The sequence below is a fragment of the Clarias gariepinus genome, chromosome 13, assembly GCF_024256425.1.
Source record: "Clarias gariepinus isolate MV-2021 ecotype Netherlands chromosome 13, CGAR_prim_01v2, whole genome shotgun sequence".
Lineage (NCBI taxonomy): Eukaryota > Metazoa > Chordata > Actinopteri > Siluriformes > Clariidae > Clarias > Clarias gariepinus.
Genome location: NC_071112.1, coordinates 10,290,260 through 10,307,945, shown reverse-complemented (window position 1 = coordinate 10,307,945; position 17,686 = coordinate 10,290,260).

Sequence of the window (17,686 nt, the reverse complement as noted above, 5' to 3'; positions counted from 1 at the left end):
CACCATACTTTCTGCAGAAGATCAATCTGTCCTTAATGTTTTTTTTGGAGAGAAGTGGCTTCTTTGCTGCCCTTCTTGCACCAGGCCATCTTCCAAAAGTCTTCGCCTCACTGTGCGTGCAGATGCGCTTACACCTGCCTACTGCCATTCCTGAGCAAGCTCTGCACTGGTGGCACTCCGATCCCGCAGCTGAATCCTCTTTAGGAGACGATCCTGGCGCTGGCTGGACTTTCTTGAATGCCCTGAAGCCTTCTTAACAAGAATTGAACCTCTTTTCTTGAAGTTCTTGATGATCCTATAAATTGTTGATTTAGGTGCAATCTTAGTAGCCACAATATTCTTGCCTGTGAAGCCATTTTTATGCAACGCTTATTCTTTGCAGGTCCCCATGGTTAACAACGGAAGAACAATGATTTTAAGCATCACCCTCCTTTTAACATGTCAAGTCTGCCATTCTAACCCAACCAGCCTGACGTAATGATCTCCAGCCTTGTGCTCTGAGGTTTTTTTGGGATTAAGTTAATTTTCATGGCAAAGAAGGACTATGCAATTCATAACATTCTGGAGTATATGCAAATTGTTGTTATAAAAACTTAAGCAGCAACTTTTCCAATTTCCAATATTTATGTAATTCTCAAAACTTTTGGCCACGACTGTACAGTAACGTTTCAGATCTATAAAGTGAAAAGGGGGAAAAAAAATAAAAAAATTAAATTTAAAGTATATTATTTAACATGGTTATCTCACCTGCAGTGATCATCTGATTTAATAATATTTATTAATCTGAGCTGGCTCGTTCTCAAAACGATCACTTTAACTATGTCTGCTTATGTAAAGATGACTTTACTCACAGTTTATAAACTTTATTTATACATTCATTTATATCATTTATATTATTTATAATATTTATTTATACATTTCTATTACGGTAAATGTGTCATCTTAATCTGAACAGTTAAGGAAATCCAACAAAATGTGAAACAATCATAAAAACCAAACAATCTTAAATTTTGAGTTGCTACTGTTTTTTATTCCGTCTCTGTCCGTTTCATGTAAAACAATGTAAGGCAATTTTGAGAAACGGATCCTAGACTTTTATTATAACCAATATCGCTCAGTACTTTTAATATAGAATAAATTTGAACATGTACATACTGTATATATGGCACTTCAGATGAATACGTTTAAGAGTGTGTAATGGTTTACACCGACATAGTGAGAGAAAGACGTCCACTACACACACAATTCCAGAACATCACCTACACGTCCACATCGCATTCACTACAACTGTAGAAACCTGTTCACCAGAACGACGTCAAACACAGGACACGGCAACAGTACTTACACCGCCTTCTGACTGGGAACACTGAAAGTACTGATAACTTACATTTCCACTTTAAATCACTTAGCCTCCGCTTGTTACCCCCTACCCACAGCTTGTTACCCCCTACCCACAGTTTAACCCCTTCCCTCCATTTGTTAACCCCCTACCTACCGCTTGTTAATTCCTATGCGACTCTTGTTAACTAATACCTGCTGCTTGATGACCCCTACCCGCCGCTTGTTTACCACTAGCCGCTTATTAAACACTACCCACAGTTTGTTAACCCCAATGTGACTCTTGTTAACCAATACCTGCCCTTTGATAACCCCTACCCTGCTGCTTGTTAACCAATTCCCGCCACTTGTTAACCCCTCTCCTCTGCTAGTTAACCCCCTACCCTGCTGCTTGTTAACCCCTACCCTTGGCTTGTTAACCCCCTACTCTGCTGCTAGTTAACCCCCTACCCTGCTGCTAGTTAACCCCCTACCCTTGGCTTGTTAACCCCCTACCCTGCTGCTTGTTAACCCCCTACCCTGCTGCTTGTTAACCCCCTACCCTGCTGCTTGTTAACCCCTGCCCTTGGCTTGTTAACCCCTCTCCTCCGCTAGTTAACCCCCTACCCTGCTGCTTGTTAACCCCTACCCGTGGCTTGTTAACCCCTCTCCTCCGCTAGTTAACCCCCTACCCTGCTGCTAGTTAACCCCCTTCCCTTGGCTTGTTAACCCCCTACCCTGCTGCTTGTTAACCCCTACCCGTGGCTTGTTAACCCCTCTCCTCCGCTAGTTAACCCCCTACCCTGCTGCTAGTTAACCCCCTTCCTTTGGCTTGTTAACCCCCTACCCTGCTGCTTGTTAACCCCTGCCCTTGGCTTGTTAACCCCCTACCCTGCTGCTTGTTGACCCATACGTTTAATACGTACCACTGCTTGATACTTACCGCTTGTTAATGACTACCTGTGGTTTGTTGACTCTTACACACCACTGGTTAACGTTTACCCACTGGATCTTAACTTTTATTCACTGCTTGTTAAACTCATACCTGCCACTTGTACAATCCACTTGTTTAACGCTTACCTGCTCACATAATACATAGCTGCTGGTTCTAATTGCTCGCCCGCCCGTCCCGTCTAAGTGCACCCTTAGTTTGTAGAAGTGTACCTGCTTCTCGTAAAAGCGTGCCCTGGGCTTCTAAACGCAAACCCTCGAACGCTAAACATTCACCCTGGTTTTGTAAACTGTTTCTCTGGGATGGTCAGTGTGTCCACTCAGGTTGCGAAGGCGTACCATAGTTGTCAAGACGGATTGTTAAAGCTTAAACTCTGTTGTTAACGTGCATCTGTCAGTTGTTTATACCTTCCTGTTCTTAATGCATTTTAAAATGAACTTACTGCCTGGGTGTTCATTAAGTATTTACAAATCACTGCCTTTCTCTTTAGCTTCCCCTTATAAGAACATCGAGATGCGAATTCAGCTTTGAAGCTGGTCTTGCGCTGATGATCTGGTGCGGTTTATGATGAAGCTTTTTTCGAAATAATTTCATTTATGAGCATATAAAAGACAGAAGCTTCAAGGGCTCACAGAATACAAATGTGTGTGTGCATGTGCATGCACACACAAATAAGTGGTGTAATAAAACTTAATGATTTGACTTATTTATACAAAATGCTGCAATTTGCATCACTTACATGGTGACGTTTCTATAACACGATTGGAAGGAGTCTCCAGTGTCAGCGCTGTGTAACAGTCAGAGGTAAAACTGTCACTGTAAGGAGTTTACTATTCTTTCCTTGTAGGCAAGCTGTGACTATTTTCCCTAGTTGACTTAAAGAGAATAAAGAGAGACTGGTGAGGGAACGAGTTTATAGCCGCTATACTGTAAGTGACCAGAGGAACCCCGCTAGACTCTGCCCCTTTCTCTCTTCATCGCCTTTCCTGCAATACAGAAAATCACTCTTACTCACTTATTCATTGTCTATACCACTAAATCCTGTATTCAGGGTACCCAGGGTCTTGGGGCATGAGATGAGGTACTCCCTGGATAGGGTGCCAATCCATCTAAGGGAATACTCCTACACTACAGGAAATTTAGGCCTAATCTGCATGTCTTCAGACTGTCGGAGGAAACCCACCAAGCATGAGGAGAACACGCTAACTCCATGCACACACAGGCGGGAATCGATCCTGGGCCCTGGAGGAGCAAGGCAGCAGTGCTACCTACTCAGCCACCGAACCGCCCACAGGAAATCAGTAAATTGGATATAAGTGTTCTCATATTAACTTACTGTGTAAGTCCAAGATAGTGTGATAAATGTTATATCACATACAATGATGTCGATAGCAAAAAAAAAAATCACCTGTTTGACATTTCGGAAGGGTAAACATACTTTATCTGTAAATGGATAAGAAGTTGTGTAAAGTCCCAGGTTCAAATCTCACAACCACCAAGTTGGCCCTTAACCCTCAACTGCTCAGATGGATAATGAGATAAACATTATACGTGTGTATATCACAGCTCCGAGCTTTAATCTCTGCATTGTGACCTCATTAACCCTGTCTGGTGTCAAACCGCGCTCTTATCTCCGTTACGTCTCCAGCTGTGTTCCTGCTCGATGTCACGCTCTCCATAAAGGAGACTCCAGACTCCCCTTTATTCCCTCAGCCTCCTCTGGATCGTGACTCATTACACGACGAGCACGCAAATGAACGGCATTAACTAAGACAATAGCAGGACTTTATCTGTATGGGACACTTCCCCCTCTGTAAGCGGTTTGTTTAGTCTTTACGCGACCTTGGCTGTTTATTCACACTCAGCATAAATTAGTTCTCCCACCACTGCACAATTAACCACTCGGAATAATTCATTAAAGCCAACGAGTGTGTGCTGTGTGATAAACCCACCCTTCGACATTGTGTGTATTATACAGTGTGTTTAATAAGTGCTAATAAAACGCACGGAGATGTTAATGCTCTGTTCAGAACAACAACTGAAGACCAGGCGTGAAAGTCTCACTCTTGGAAAGTAAATGGTCTCGTTTTTGTTTTTTTTCAAGGGGCGTTCAAATCAAAGTGGGACTTTTTGATCAGAATAACAAAACACAGTTATGAGAGTAAAAACTTCCTTTATTTATCTATATAATCCCCTTCTGGTGGCACGGTGGCTAAGTAATTAGCCCTGTGTTCTCGCAGGTCCATGGTAAAGGGTTCGACTCCCGCCTGGGGTCTGTGCGCATGGAGTTTGCATGTTCCCCTCAGGCTTGGTGAGTTTCCTCCAGGTACTCAGATTTCCTCCCACACACCTGTGTGTGTGTGTGTCTGTGTGTGTGTGTGCCCTTTGATGGATTGGCACCCCATGCAGGATGTACCCTGCCTCATGACCAAGGACTCCTGGGATAGGTTCCAGGCCCTCGTGACCCTGTATACAGTATAAGATAAAAATTATATCATAGAAGATATATTAGAAGATAAAAATTCTTTAAAACCTTTTACTGAGGCTAAAAGTTCCATAACTGTGCTTGAAGTCTTCTGTAAATGTCAATCGCCTTCATTCACCAGGAATTTCATCACAAGTCCCGGTTTGACCTGAACGCCCCTCCTAGTGAAGAGTTTATATGCAGAATTCATTTCTGTGTTTTCTTGCTCCGGTTTACTAAACACAGCTGAAAGCTAAAGGACGGGTCCGATATAATGTTTATTAAGATTTAATGCACATATTTTGGTTTTAATTGTAGTTTAGGTTTATTTGTATGAAGATCATATTTCTGGTTAATAACAGAAAGCAGCATTACAGAAGTACAGAGGTTCCACTCCTACAATCTGCATTACTCTAATGCTGATCATTCTTCATCAGTAATGCTGACGACCTTAAACAACGTTAGGATCTACCTTGTGACATCACAGGTGAGCTTTATTGGGATCGTGTGCATGAGAGAGAGAGGGTATATCAGTATTGTAAAACCACACACTGCTACATTATGTAGTCAGCGACATTTCCATGTCATTAAGCCTGTCCTTTATGTGTGTGTGTGTGTGTGTGTGTGTGTGATGACCTGGCTGACTGATAGTGTGTAACAAGATGCTCACAAAGTGTTGTGTACGTATATACTCATTCGCCCACTCCTTCAGGGTTGTAGACTCTCTCTCTCTCTCTCTCTCTCTCTTCTGCTTAAAGAGCAGGTTACGTATCTTTTGCAGAGGAGATTAGTGGTACAGAATTTGATTTATTAAATGCAGTACTATTAAATTATTCAGAACTTTTTTCTACCTATTGTGTGTGTTTGTGTGTGTATTCCTTCCTATTTCTATTTATTTGGATTTTTACTGATTTTAACATTTCTAGAATAAATCTTTTTAAGCAAATCTAAGTGAACCGAGATGACCTGACTTTCATTTGAAAAGGTTCGGTTCCTCACGCTCCACATCACCTAATTAAACGAGACGTTCTGTCAATACATCACGTTAAGAAGGATAAGTATTTAATGCATTCTTTTATAGTGTGCAAGCCCTCAGCACAACATTACACATTCAGCACATTCACTCTCTCAATAATTCTCTGTAGTGCTCATCATGTACAAGGTAGTGTTCATTTTGTTAGCTATGTCCAATTTTAGTCTTAGTCTTGGGATTAATGTCGCTGCTAGTTTTTATCATATATAGTTGTTTAAAGTTTTAGTCGATTAAAAGTCTGGTGACGGGGAGAAATTGGACACGTCTAAATTAGGGAGAAAATCAGGGGGGGAAAATGGAAGAAAAAAAAAACAGCTGTTTAGTGATGTTTTGTTTTTTCTATAGTTACTTTGAAGCAAATCTTTGACAAGACCGTAGCTCACATTCTGCACATGAGCAGTAAAAATAAATAAAATTATATATACAAATTATATATATATATATATATATATATATATATATATATATATATATATTTTTTTTAATATATTTTTTTATATATATTTTATATTTATATATATATATATATATATATATATATATATATATATATATATATTTTATATATATATATTTATATATTTTATATATATATATATTTTTTTTTTTTTTTTTTTTTTTTTTTTTTAGGGCTGTGTATTGAAAAGGGCCTCACGATACGATACGTATCACGATACATGGGTCACGATACGATAAATCACGATATATTGTGATACAATACATATTGTGATATATTGCAATAGTTTGTATTAGTCGCCAGACTGACCAATTTTTCTACTTTTTCGTCCCCTTACGAAGAGTAAACATATAACAGATAAGTATTTCATACTACCTTATAATATATTCACTCGAAACGCGTGTTATATCATTTTCGTATAAGTTTATATCGTATAAGTTTTAATAGTTTTGCAGCACACCGCTTCTAGCCGGCTTTTCATTAGCATCGCTAGCCCGTTAGCCCGGCTATTATAAGTTTGTTTACGCTCTTTCGCACCGGTTATTTCTATTTTTAGACACCATGTCGGTTGGGTCTCTGCCCCTGTGTGCAGGTGAGGAGACATTGGAGCTGCACTCGGTGGACTTGGAGATGGAGGCCGTGGAGAAGCTGATCCGCGACCTACAGGTGAAGCTGGCCCGGCTACAGCAGCGGAAAGCCACGCTGGAATCGTCGCGGACCGACGCTCACCTGTCCCAGGTAAATTCTCGGCATGAGAATTCTCCGACAACCTCTACTCCGCGTGCTTCTCTGCCCAGGTCCAACGCACCGAGAACGCAGCCTGCCCAGCTTTCCTTCACCCCGGCGCCGGGATACCACGAGGCCTGGAAACTTCAGCAGCGGAAGACGCGCGCCAAGCCCCGGGCGAGGACCTCTCCTCCTCCGCCACCACCCGTCTTCGAGATCTCAACCCGAAACCGCTTCGCTCCTCTCCGTGAGACGGCACACGACGCGCTGGTCATCGGAGACTCCATTGTCCGGCACGTGCGTGCTACCACAGCTAAAGGTAAGGCGTACACGCGCTGTTTACCTGGTGCACGTGTTCTTGATGTTGCTGCACAGGTGCCTGCGGCCCTGAGGAAGAACATTCGAGCTGTGGTTCTCCATGCTGGCACCAACGACATCAGGCTGAGGCAGACGGAGATCCTAAAGAAGGACTTCAGGAGCCTGGTTGAGAAGGTCCGCAGCACATCACCCACGACAAAGATCGTCGTATCTGGACCACTTCCGACATTTCAGAGAGGAATCGAGAGGTTCAGTAGATTATTTGCCTTCAATGAATGGTTACAATCTTGGTGTCAACAACAGAGATTACCCTTTGTTGATAACTGGAATGTTTTCTGGGAGCGTCCTAGGCTCTACCGCACAGATGGCCTGCACCCTAGCAGAGCTGGAGCAGCGGTCCTCTCTGACAACATCTCCAGGACATTACGAACCATCTGACTTGCGGTAAGTCATACCTCAGATTCTTTAGATATCAGCCACAATACAACCCACCATACTAATAGACGCACACACATAGCTTGTACTATAGAAACTGTGTCTATTCCCCGATTAGTGAGAAAAAAGAATAAATTCGTTAAATCCAGCCGAAACAATCTGGTAACCATTAAACCAGAAAAAGCCCAAATAAGTAATCGAAGTCTACCTCTAAAGTTTGGACTTCTCAACATTAGATCCCTTACGCTAAACCAACCGTCTGCTAGCTGCATAGAGTCGTCACTCAGGGTTCACTCTATTGAGACTGTGTCTGTTCCCCGAGCTAAAAACAAATTTAGAAAGACTCAGAAAGTCTGTTTTAGTAATTTAATTAGCATAAAGACCACAAACTTGGATCAGACTGAATGCGCAGCCGGCACCTCTGATCTGAAGCTAGGACTGTTAAATATTAGATCTCTCGCATCTAAAGCAGTTATAGTTAATGAAATTATCACAGATCAGGAGTTTGATATACTCTGTTTAACAGAAACCTGGATTAAACAGGACGAGTATGTAGCTCTAAATGAAGCTAGTCCTCCTGGATACAGCTACATACACCAGCCTCGGTTAACTGGTAGAGGAGGAGGCGTCGCAGTTATTCACAATGATAATTTGACTATTGTACAAAAACACGGACACAAATTTAATTCATTTGAAATTCTTTATAGTAACATAAGTGTATTTAACTATATTAAGTCAGCTCAGTCGATCCCGCTAATTGTCATTTACAGACCTCCAGGGCCGTACTCGGAATTTCTTAGTGAATTTGCAGATTTCCTCTCAAACCTAGTCATTTCTGTAGACAAAGTGTTAATTGCTGGAGATTTTAATATTCATTTTGAAAACCCAGAAGACCCTCTGAGAACTGCATTTATGTCTATACTGGACTCGGTAGGAGTAAATCAGTGTGTAGTAGGACCCACTCATAAAGCAGGTCACACTTTAGATTTAATAATATTATTTGGATTAAGTATAAGAAATTTATTCACAATACCACTATCTGAAGTTATCTTAGATCACTATCTTGTCTCATTGCAAGTGTGTCACAATAATAATGTACACACAGCGCCGCGCTACCGTATGAAACGTACATTCACATCAACTACCAAACAGAGCTTTATCAGTAATCTCCCAGAGTTCCCAACTTCGATTAGATCACCGTCTGACCCCACAGAACTCGATCAGGCGACTGAATATTTAGAGTCGACATTTCGCTATACCCTAGATAATGTAGCTCCAGTCAAAAGAAAAATTATTAGAGATAAAAAACTTGCTCCCTGGTATAACGATCACACGCGCACTTTAAAACAGACCGCTCGGAAATTAGAACGTAAATGGCGTCAAACTAAATTACTAGTATTTCAAATAGCATGGAAGGAGAGCATCCTGAACTATAGAAAAGCTCTTAGTGTAGCTAGATCAACATATCTCTCCACTCTTATAGAAGAAAATAAAAATAATCCTAGATTCTTATTTAATGCTGTAGCCAAATTAACCAGAAATAAGACCACTGCAGAAATCTCCACAACAACATCATGCAATAGTGAGGACTTCATGAACTTTTTTAATAATAAAATTGTAAATATTAGGCATAAAATTGAGGTTTTGAAACCGAACAATGTAATTGATGCAGATGTTAATCTAGCCATGTCAGACCAGAACCTAGAATACTTTACTCCCCTTGAAGAGAATGAACTAATTTCACTCATCTCTTCTTCAAATTCATCAACCTGTATATTAGATCCTGTACCGACACATTTTCTTAAACAGATAGTACCAGCAATAATAGAACCCCTGTTGAGAATAATTAATTCTTCACTCAGCATTGGATATGTTCCAAAATCTTTTAAATTAGCAGTTATCAAACCAATAATTAAGAAACCTGACCTCGACCCCTGTCAGCTGTCCAGTTACAGACCAATATCAAACCTCCCCTTTATCTCTAAGATCCTGGAAAAGATAGTAGCGGAGCAGCTATGCTCATATATACATAGAAATGGCATACATGAACTGTATCAGTCAGGATTTAGGCCTCATCACAGTACAGAGACGGCGCTCGTTAAAGTAGTAAATGACATTCTATTGGCCTCTGATCAGGGTTGTGTAACTATGCTTGTATTACTTGACCTCAGTGCAGCTTTTGACACTGTTGATCACGCTATTCTTCTTCACAGATTAGAAAATGTAGTGGGAATTAAGGGTACAGCCCTCTCCTGGCTCAGATCCTATCTGACCCATCGTTATCAGTATGTAGACTTAAATGGTGATTATTCTGCATGTTCTCTAGTGGAGTTTGGCGTTCCGCAGGGTTCAGTTTTAGGTCCACTGCTTTTTTCCCTTTACATGCTTCCTCTGGGCAACATAATCCAAGCATGGTATTAGTTTTCATTGTTATGCTGATGATACACAGTTATATGTCTCAGCAAAACCTGATGAGAAAAAACAGCTTACTAAAATTGAGCAATGTGTGCAGGACATAAGAAATTGGATGCTAACTAACTTCCTTCTGCTAAATCCGGATAAGACAGAAGTTCTAGTCATAGGACCGCATACAGCTAGGAGTAAAATTTTAGATCATACCGTAACTTTAGATGGCCTTTCTGTTCCATCAAATGCAACAGTGAAAGACCTTGGTGTGATTATTGATTCCAGCCTTTCATTTGAAGCACATGTAGATAATATTACCAGGATAGCATTCTTTCACCTCAGAAATATTGCCAGAATAAGAAATTTATTGTCGCTAAACGACGCAGAAAAACTAGTTCATGCTTTTATCACCTCTAGGTTGGACTATTGTAATGCCTTACTGTCTGGTTGTTCAGCTAGATGCATAAATAAGCTTCAGCTAGTCCAAAATGCAGCAGCGAGAGTCCTCACCAGAACCAGAAGATATGAGCACATCACCCCTATCTTATCTTCACTCCATTGGCTCCCCGTGAAATTTCGCATTGATTTTAAAATACTACTCTTGACATATAAAGCATTAAATGGTCTCGCGCCGCAGTACCTGAGCGAACTGCTAGTGTCTTACGATCCGCCACGCCTACTTCGATCAAAGGATGCAGGCTGCTTGTCAGTACCGCGTATTATGAAAAATACAGCTGGGGGCAGAGCTTTTTCTTACAAAGCCCCAAAGTTATGGAATAGTCTTCCAAATAGTGTTCGGGACTCAGACACAGTCTCAGTGTTTAAGTCCAGGCTAAAAACCTATTTATTTAGCCGAGCATTTTTATAAATAGATTTGCCATAGGTAAAGGAGCAGATCTGGGGGACTCATGGACGTAGAGTATTATGGTAAACTGGTATGTTTGGATGCTGTCTTCCTCACTCACCATACCTAACTGCCATCTCTCCTCTTCTTCTCTTTCCCCCCCTCTTTCTTTTTCCTCTCTCCTCCTGTCCCCCCCTTTCACTCTTTCTCTCTCTCTCTGTCGAGCTACACATGTCGTTCCTGAGCTGCCAGTGATCCAGACTCCCTCTGCCCTCCGGACCTGTCTAACCCATCCTGGTGCCCCGCTTCTGGCTGAAGATCTCGTCACATGGATGCCCCGTGTGTCTCTCTGGGATGCGTCTGGTGTCTGGGGATGATTCTCTCTACCTAGAAAATGGTTCTGGCCTTGACTGGTGTTGGCAACTGTTTCTCTGGGGACTTGACAGTTCGATAGTTCATGACTGGAACTTCTTACAAGTCTACCTGGGTCTTCAATAACTACCTGGACTCCATATTAACATCAATTAACATCAGCTATTATAGCTGAACTGCCTCCCACCCTACACACTGTATAAATGCAGATCATTTACTGCTTTTTGTTTCACCCAAATGAGGATGGGTTCCCTGTTGAGTCTGGTTCCTCTCAAGGTTTCTTCCTCTTACCATCTCAGGGAGTTTTTCCTTGCCACTGTCGCCCTCGGCTTGCTCACCAGGGACAAACTGACCATTTTGATTCATACAAATTCACATTTCATACAAACCTAAATAATTCTTTTGACTATGTAAAGCTGCTTTGCGGCAATGAAAATTGCTAAAAGCGCTATACAAATAAAATTGAATTGAATTGAATTGAATTATGTGTGTCACATTATATTGACAACTTGATAAAGTAGGCAGACAAATTAAAATTCCAATTCCAATTTATTTTCCATCCATTCCAATTCATTAGAACGGCACAGTGTGATTGAAGTCCATATCGTTATAAAACACTTAACACTTAAACATTCAACTAAAATGTATATGCCACTAAAGTTACATATAAATTAAATAAACAATTTATAAAACTAAAATAAATTTAAGCAAAAAAATAAAACTGGAACATAATGCTCTAATATGAGGTATTTATTGTCACCAAACTGTTAGACCAAAAACTCTCTTGCCTCCAAACTATTAGAAACTTAAGTGTAGTATCAATACTTGAGGTTTGACTATCGATACACTATCGTAAAATAAATTATCGCGATAGTTAGATGTATCGATATTTTTGCACAGCCCTAATATTTTTTAAATAATCATTTTAAATTTGATTTATTCTGACTTTTGTTTTAAAGTCACTGATCACATCATGACTCAGGCTGTTATTATTGTTCCTCTGTCATTTCCCGTGTTCATATTAGATACACACACATAGCCCTAGTTCAAGTCCTCCAGGGCTCGGCTACAGCGTAATTAAGATAAATTACACTACTGATTTTTCTAAAGAAGACGCTCTTCCCTCATGAGGAATGGTTTAAAGTTTAATAAGATCACATGATGTCTGTAATCCGTCATCTTCGTTCTGAGCCGTGTATATGATTAAGATTAAATCGTCAAACACACACACAGGAGTGTGTGAACAACACTGACACTTCTGTATTCTTCTGAAAATACCTTCTTGACTCATCAAATTCTGTATAAACCAAAATACAACTTTCATGGTTCATTACATCATGTTAAGACGTACGTATGGATGTATTTCCATCCAGTTTTCCTGTAGTCTTTATTACATCACTTTTATACTTGTGTAACATTGATCAGTATGGAAGCAAAATAGTCTCATAAATAATTTGCACAAAAGACACGATGCACACATGCGTGAAAAACAATTCACGTGCACAAAGAAAATATGTATTCGCAAAAAAACCCAAAATAAATATAATAAATCTATTCATAATATACGTTTCACAAATGCAGAACACAATTCACAGATGTACAACTGTATACAAAATTTCCGAATGTTTAAAATTCACAAGTGTACGTGTAAGTTATTGCTTTATTTCGTAATGTTTCATTAATGAACTTCCTCGAAAATAACACAGCTAACCACTTTATCATCATTATAAACACCCTCATTACATATTTGTCACAGTTTTTCATTTTCAAATGAAACAATGCAAACACTCAGGATAGTAAAAATAGCATGCGACTGAATATTGTCTTGACAATTTGAGTGGTGAATTGATCATTTACAGTATTATGACTTTCTAAACTGGTGTTTGGTTCATTTGAACTTTCAGTTACAGCAGTAAATACATCCAGCATGTTGTACTTAATCCAGCAACTATGTTGAAACAATGATTTGAACGAGATATGCAGCATGATTCAAAACATTTATTTTAAACGGTATAACTTACTGTCTGTACATTGAAATACATTTTTTTTTAATAATTAAAGAATCTTTCCGGCAGTACATTCTTCAATGACTTCATGATGGTTCGGTTCATATCTTGGAGGACAGCCACTGAACACTGACTACCTACAGTTCATTTGCAGACAGGCGCTACTGTAGTGATCATTAGTCCCCTGGATGAAATTAAACATATTCCAAATGTCATGACAGCCCTGTCAAATCTAAGCAACCTCATGCAGCATCAGTGGATCAGACAAATATAAATATAAAATAATAATAATAATAATAATAATAATAAAGTAAAATGCTGTACTTTGACAAGTTTTGCCAGCTGCTATGTAATGCTGGTGTTATTTTATTTTATGAATTAACTCTTGTCATTTCTTGAAACTTTTAGAATTATTGATAATTTACTCTAAGCTGCATGAATGGATAAATTAAGAGCCATTATTTTCAATTCTTTACAATAACTATAATTCTGACAAGACTCAAGGCTTTTCTTATTGCATTACTGGATAAATTAACATTTATCTCTTGAATGAATGAATAAATAAATTAATGAAGTTTTGTGCAGATTGTGGTTCAGACCACTACCTTGTATACACCACACTCCTGCTGCAAACCCAGTAAGCAAAATGACCAGCTCCAGCAACACTGAAGCCACTGTCTCAGAGAATATCAATACCTGGATATGTTGCAAGAACGAAAAGAAGTCAAGGGCACCAATGATGGGGTTGCCATCAGTTAAATCGGGAGGTTTGAAGGAAGATGAAGGTTGACAGAGAAGCCTAAAGGAACAGCATAGCAAAAAAGGAGACAGGCTCACTGTGGTGTCGTGCAAATCATATAATTTAGGGTGTGCTCGTGTTTGTAGTAGTAAAATCTCAGTGATCTAGTGCTCAGATTTGAAATAACCTTTTAAATGATTAAAAAAGTCAATTTCAGAGCAGTCCAGAATAACCACAATGTGTCTTTCTGGCCAGTGCAACAATGGGCCAATGTGTGTAAAGATTGCACCTATGGTGTCTCTGAGCGTGGTGGATGCAGCTTTTTGGTATATGCGGAATGTGAAGTGGGGTGCTTCGGACAGACTTAGCCTCAGGCACGTCAGAGTTAAAAGTCGCATCTAAAAAGCTGAGTTTTTCATCCTGTCTGTGTTGGAAAGGAAAGAAGCTGCATCAGCACACCCTTCACAACAGCGAAAGATAGAAGCCCTGTGTGGTAGCTGACCTTTATGATCATCTTCTTTTAAGAAAGGATCATCGATTGTAGTTTGGGAAATGTTTGCATTTTTATTGTATTTTTGTATTTGCACTTATACAGACCTTATTAGATAATATTAATCATTGTGTTCTCATTATGCATGCCTTACTTTACACACATTATTAATCTGTATGTTAATTACAGCTCTTAACACTATAAGAGCTTAACACTAACCGTATTGACACATACTGTAGCTAACATTAGGTAGTAGATTTATGTTTATTATGAGGTAATACAACTAAAATTCTGTGTGGTCCTGTTAAAATGAGAGTTATAAAAATGCAGCTTTTTTTTTTTTTACTGAAACAACCTTCCCAAGACGTTTGTATAAAACTACTTTGACAGCCTGACTGAGCTGATGCTAGTAATAAAGAAACTTGTTATTGTATCTGTAGCCTGGTCTTAAAAGGCTTTGGCCTACTGTTCAAGAAATCACTGAGGAAATGAAAATGTAAATTAAGATACTGACAATCATGCCAGGTGGATTACCAGCAGTGAGCTAGCCAGTGATCGGTAAAACCATGCTAGCTATCGAAATGTGCTTTAAAGTTGTCCTGTGTCAAAACCAGATACTGAATGTTTTTTATTATGAAAATAAAATATTCAGTTTTTGCTGTTTACAGTAGCTGAACTTGCACTATGATAGCTTATTTTGATGCAGCACAACTCGTCAAAACACGTGCTGGTATTAAAGTGGTTATTTAATCTGAAATACTAAGATACTGGCATGCTTTAGATTAGCATATTTATAGATTATTGTATTTTTTTATGGTTAGAATATGTTCCTATATACGGAAGCGCATTGCATTCATGAAGGGAAAAAAAATCTTAGTATAAGGGGAGGCAGTTTGTGAAATTTTGTGGCAAAGTTTGTGGCATTTTAGCGCATAATATCGGAAACGAAAGTTACTGCATCCTTTTGCTCGGAAACGAGGATCCAGAATTTTAAGTACAGTAGGTGCCAGATAATTTCCTGAGATACCACAAAGCCAGCTTGGATGCATTTTAAATACATGATTGTGTATCCATGAAGCATTCCATATTGGTTTAGTTACGTGAGGCGGTATGGAGAGCCGCACCACAAAGTGTTATGATGTGTATAAGAGCCCTAACGCAGGGCTTTAGAGGAGGTCAGTAAAACAGGAGTTGTTATGAGAGTGCTTATGATACACACGGGGAGACCTTTCAGTTTGGAGATAGCAGGGGATTATTAATGAGGAACTTAAAGGAAACTAAATTAAAACTGAAAACACAAAATAAACAGAGCTTTTTGTACTTTCATACTGTACTTAACCTGAGTGCGCGCGGTGGACTAATGCGAGCCACTCCCTCTCTCTCTCTCTCTCTCTCTCTGTCTCACTCTCTCTCTCTCCGTCTCTCTCTTTCTGTCTCTCGCCGGCGTCTCAGACAGGCACAGGCTGGGGCTTTGCCCCTGTCTCTAAACAGCACACATTGTCTGTCTGTTTGTCTTTCTTCTCTGCAGACCTGCCCGTTCAGAATATTGCAGAGTATTTACGCGTGGTTCTGCTTCTCAGAGGACCCGCATCGTTACAGGTTTAGCTGCTCCTGAAGAAGGAGCGCCACTTCGAGAAGGACAGAATGTGCTTTTCTTCCTGAACAGTCCTAAGCACTTTAGATACCTGTGCAGTGTTGACATACTAATGATAATATCATCCAAATTACCCAATGACATTAATATCTACCAGTATCAGGATCTCATAAGATATATATATATATATTATAAGATAGTAAGTCATAATTATGACATAAGTGTGAATCATTGTGAATGCAATGAGCTTCCGTACCTATAACATAAGTTGCCTGTTATAGTTTGTAATAGGTGGCACAGTGACCTTGCACCTCTAGGGTCCGGGTTCGATTCCCACCTCTGTGTGGATGGTGTTTGCATGTTCTCTCTGTGCTTAGTGGGTTTCCTCCAGGTACTTCAGTTTCACCCTACAGTCCCAAGGCAGATTAGGTTGATTGGCATTCCCAAATTGCCTGTAGTGTGTGTGTGTGTGTGTGTGTAATAATAATAACATTCATAAATTTTATTTATAATGCACTTTATATTTGAAGCAAATCTTAAAGTGCTACAATTTTTTTTGCCCAAAAGCTCAAATAATAAGGTACATTTTAAGACCAGAATTAAAAGCATCACCAGTCTGTGGCATCCTCAGATAGTCTGGGAGAGCATTCCACAGTGAGCAAAAAGCCCGATCTCCCATGGTATGAACTGGTCTTAGCAGGTTTCAAAAGATGTACTGACACAGAGCAGAGGTTGCGTTTAGATGTATGTGAGGTAATATGTTTTTTGTTATAGGGAGGGGCAATGTGGTGTGTGTGTGTGTGTGTGTGTCCGTGTGTCCAGCAATGGATTGGCACCCTGTCCAGGGTGTCTCCTGGAATAGATATATATAATCTTAAACAATATATAATTTTGCATCCAGCCATCCAACTAGGAACCGCTGTAGGGACGGACTGTGGAGGCCAATAGTGACCACTGTATTTATTTTTATTTTCAAGCCTGTGCTAGGAGCTCCGGTCAACATTCACACACTACAGGCAGTTTGGGAAAGAGGATTAACCTTATCTGCAAGGCCTTGGACTGTGGGAGGAAACCAGACTACCCAGCTAGCACGGGGAGAACATGCAAACTCCACGCACACTGATTTGAGGCAGAAGTCGAACCTGGACCCTGGAGGTGCGAGGCGACAGGCGACTTATTACTCTTCTCCCCTAGAAATCATTGCGCAATCCATTTATTATATCCCTAAAACGTTGCAGCGTTCCTCGTCCTGCAATTTCGAGACGACCCACACGTGTGTTACACCGTTCCGTGAGTCTCACTCAGGAATGGTCTGCTATGACTTTTGGTGGGGGGGGCGTCAGGCGGTGCTCCCAAAATCCCCCAAAAACCGGCTCCCATAGACTTAACATTGAGGCCGGCCTCTGCTGTGACATCACTGCCGTGACATCACTGCCGTGACATCACTGCCGTGACATCACTGCCGTGACATCACTGCCGTGACTGTGACGCATCGGAAGGCTCGCCCACGCACTGGATGGTGTCCACGCACAT